This window comes from Pongo pygmaeus, chromosome X (assembly GCF_028885625.2).
Source record: "Pongo pygmaeus isolate AG05252 chromosome X, NHGRI_mPonPyg2-v2.0_pri, whole genome shotgun sequence".
NCBI lineage: Eukaryota > Metazoa > Chordata > Mammalia > Primates > Hominidae > Pongo > Pongo pygmaeus.
In genome coordinates, this window is record NC_072396.2 from 96,570,263 (window position 1) to 96,574,106 (window position 3,844).

At 34.2% G+C, this 3,844-nt stretch overlaps 1 pseudogene; it reads right to left on the minus strand.

Annotated features, from left to right (window-relative positions):
- Nucleotides 1-600: 600 nt before the first annotated feature.
- On the minus strand, nt 601-1,089 carry LOC129024911 (large ribosomal subunit protein uL24-like; annotated as a pseudogene).
- Between the last annotated feature and the right edge of the window lie 2,755 nt (nt 1,090-3,844).

A 3,844-nucleotide genomic window follows, 5' to 3' on the forward strand; every position in this document is an offset into this window, starting at 1 on the left:
AAACCTCTACACTGTTATCCATAGTGGTTGTACTAATTTACATTCCCATCAACAGTTTATAAAGACTCTCTTATCTTCACATCCTCATCAGCATTCGTTATTGCCTGTATTTTTTATGTAATTCATTTTAACTGGGGTGAGATGTTATCTCAGTACAGTTTTGATTTGCAATTATCTGATAATCAATGATGTTGAGCACCTTTTCATGTGCCTGCTTGTGATTTGTATGTCTTCTTTTGTGAAATTTCTAGTCTAATCTTTTGCCCATTTTTTAATCAGATTATTAGAGTATTTAATATAGAGTTGTTTGAGCTCCTTATATATTCTGGTTCGTAATCTGTTGTCAAATGGGTAGTTTGTAAATATTTTCTCACATTCTATGGGTTGTCTCTTTACTTTCTTGATTGTATCATTTACTGTGCAGAAGCTTTCTAACTTGTTATGATGCCATTTGTCTATTTTTCCTTTGGCTATCTGTGCTTATAGAGTATTACTGAAGAAATTTTTGCCCTAAACAATGTCCTGGAAAATTTTCCTGGTAGTTTTCTTTTTTTTTTCTTTGTTTCAAGTTGCAATCAAAGCTTGTATATAAAGATTACTTTATTCCTGCATCTTCTCAATTGTTTCTTCCTTGTATTTGCCCTTTTGCTTTCCTACTTGGCAAGATTTGGCTTTCCGTTCATGGATATTTTTGCAGTCTTTGTCCAGTTTTAGCCTAGTGATAACCACCTTGCTGGAGTGAATGCCTACGTGGACAGTTGTGCCATTAGCCTTTTCCCGCTGCACCCGTTCAATGTAGGTAACAGATTTCTTCCTGTAAACCTTGACTACTTTGCCAATTTGTTGACCTTTATAGTGTCCTTGTACAACCTGAACTTCATCATCCTTTTGGATGGGCATGGATCACCCGTTGTACTTCTGTTTCAGCTCGTTGGAAAGAGGGGAAGACATAATCCACCTGTTGTACTTCTGTTTCAGCTCGTTGGAAAGAGGGGAAGACATAATCTTCCTGCGAATGTAGGAAGGTGCATTGAAATGCCTTTTGCAATTCTTGCTTCAGTCGGAAGTCACAAAGGGATTAAACTTCATTTTGGCCGCTCCCTCTTCAGTGATGGCTGCAAAAGGGAAGAGAACTACACACTCCTGATAGTTTTCTTGTAGCAGTTATGTAGTTTGAGATCATAGATTTAAGTCTTTAATTCATTTTGGTTTGATTTTGTATATGATGTGTATTATTCCATTCTCATACTACTATGAAGAAATACCGGGGACTGGGTAATTTATAAAGGGAAGAGGTTTAATTGACTCAGTTCCGCATGGCCAGGGAGGTCTCAGGAAACTTACAATCATGGTAGAAGGCAAAGGAGAAGCAGGCGCCTTCTTTACAGGGCAGCAGGATGGAGTGAGTGCAAGCAAGGGAAATGCCAGATGCTTATAAAACCATCAGACTGCGTGAAACTCTCTATCATGAGAACAGCATGGGGGATACTGCCTCCATGATCTGATTACCTCCACCTGATCCTGCCCTTCACACTTGGTGATTACACAGATTATGGGGATTAAATTTAAGGTGAGATTTTGGGTGAGGACACAACTAAACCATATCATTGTGGGAGATAGTTAACTAGTTTTATTATTCTGTATAAGGATATCTAGTTTTCCCAGCATCATTTATTGAAGGACTGTCTTTCAGCATATGTTCTTGGTATCATTGTCAAAAATGGCTTTAGTGTAGGTGTGTGGATTTGTGTCTGTTTCATTGGTTTAAGTGTCTGGTCTAAGTTCCAGCACCACACTATTTTAGTTACTATAGTTCTGTATTATAATTTGACATCAGATAATGTGATTATTCCATTTTTGTTCATTTTCCTCAGCATACCTTTGGCTATCCTGGGTCTTTTGTGGCTTCATATACATTTTAGAATTAGTTTTTGCTAGTTCTGTGAAAAATGTAATTTGTATTTTGATACAGGCTCTATTGAATCTGCAGATAGCTTTGAGTAGTGCGTACATTTTAACAATATTGATTCTTCTAATCCATGAACATGGAATAATTTTCCATTTTATGGTGTCCTCCTTAATTTTTTATCAGTGTTTTATAGTTTTTGGTATAGGGATCTTTCACTTCTTTGGTTAATTTCTAGGTATTTATGTGTGGCTATTGTAAATGGGATTTCTTGTTTTGTTATTTTTTTCACATTGTTAACTACTGGCATATAGAAATGTTACTCATTTTTTCTACATTGATTTTGTATCCTGTAACTTTTCTGAATTTCTTTATCACTTCTAATAGTTTCCCTGTGGAGTCTTTAGATTTTTCCAAATACAAGATCATATAATCTGCAAATAAGGATATTTTGACCCTTTACTTTCAATTTGAATGCCCTTTATATCTTTCTCTTGTCTGATTGCTCTAGCTGGGACTTTAAGTACTATCCTAAATAACAATGGTGGCAGTGTACGTCCTTGTTGTGCTCCAGATCTTAGAGAAAAGGCTTTCAGTTTTTACCCATTCAGTATTATATTAGCTGTGGCACTGTCATAATGAATTTTATTATGCTGAGGTATATTCCTTAAATTTCCAACTGTTTGAAGGTTTTTATTATGAAGATATGTTGAATTTTATCAAATGCTTTTTCCACATCAATTGAAATAATCATATAATTTTTTCCTTTATTCTGTTGATATGATGCATCACATTGATTGATTTGCATATGTTTAAACATCTTTGCATCCCAGGGATAAATCCCACTTGGTCATGATGAATAATCTTTCTTAGGTATTATTGAATTGTTTGCTAGTATTTCATTAAGAAATTTTGCAACAATATTCATCAGAAATATTGCCCAGTGCTTTTCTTTAATTAATGTGTCTTTTTATAGTTTCGGTATCAGGCTAATACTGGCCTCATAGAATAAGTTTGGTCTTGTCCTCTATTTTTTAAAATAGTTTGAACAGAATTGATATGAGTTTTTCTTTGTATTTTTGTTAGAATTCAGTAGTGAAACCATCAGGCCTTGGGCTTTTCTTTACTGTAAGACATTTCATTATGTATTTGATCTCATAATTTGTTAATGGACTGTTCAGGTTTTGGGTTTCTTTCTGGTTAAATCTTGGTAAGTTGTATGTATCTAGCAATTTGTCTCTTTCTTTGAGATTTTCCAATTGTTTCTGATTTGTTTCAAGAATTCTTTTAACTTTCTTTTTTCATTGAACTGCTGGTCACTTAGGAGCATATTTTTTCAAATTTCATGTATCGGCATAGTTTCAAAAACTTCTCTTGTTATAAATTTCTAGTTTTATTCCATTGTTGCCAGAGAAGATGCCTGATACTAATTCAATTATTTGAATATTTTAAGACTTGTTTTGTGACCTAACGTATTGTTTATCCTCGAGAGTCACCCATGTGTTGAAGAAAAACATGTGTATTCTGCAGCTGTTATGTAAAATGCCCTGTAAACATCTATTATATCCATTTGTTCTATAGTACAGATTAATTCTGATATTTCTTTATCGATTTTCTGTCTAGAAGATCTGTCCAGTGCTGAAAGTGGGAGTGTCAAAGTCTCCAGCTATTATTGTACTGGAGCCTATCTCTTTCTTTAACTCTAATAATATTTTCTGTGTATCGGGGTGTTCCCGTGTTGGGTGACTATATATTTAAAATTGTTATATCCTCTTACCAAATTGACCCCTTTATCATTATATAGTGACCTACTTTGTCTATTCTTATAGTTTTTGTCTTGAAATCTATTTTTTTTCTAATGTAAGTATAGCAACTCCTGCTTTTTTGGGGTTTGCATTGGCATGGAATACAATTTTCCATTTTTTAATTTTCAGATTA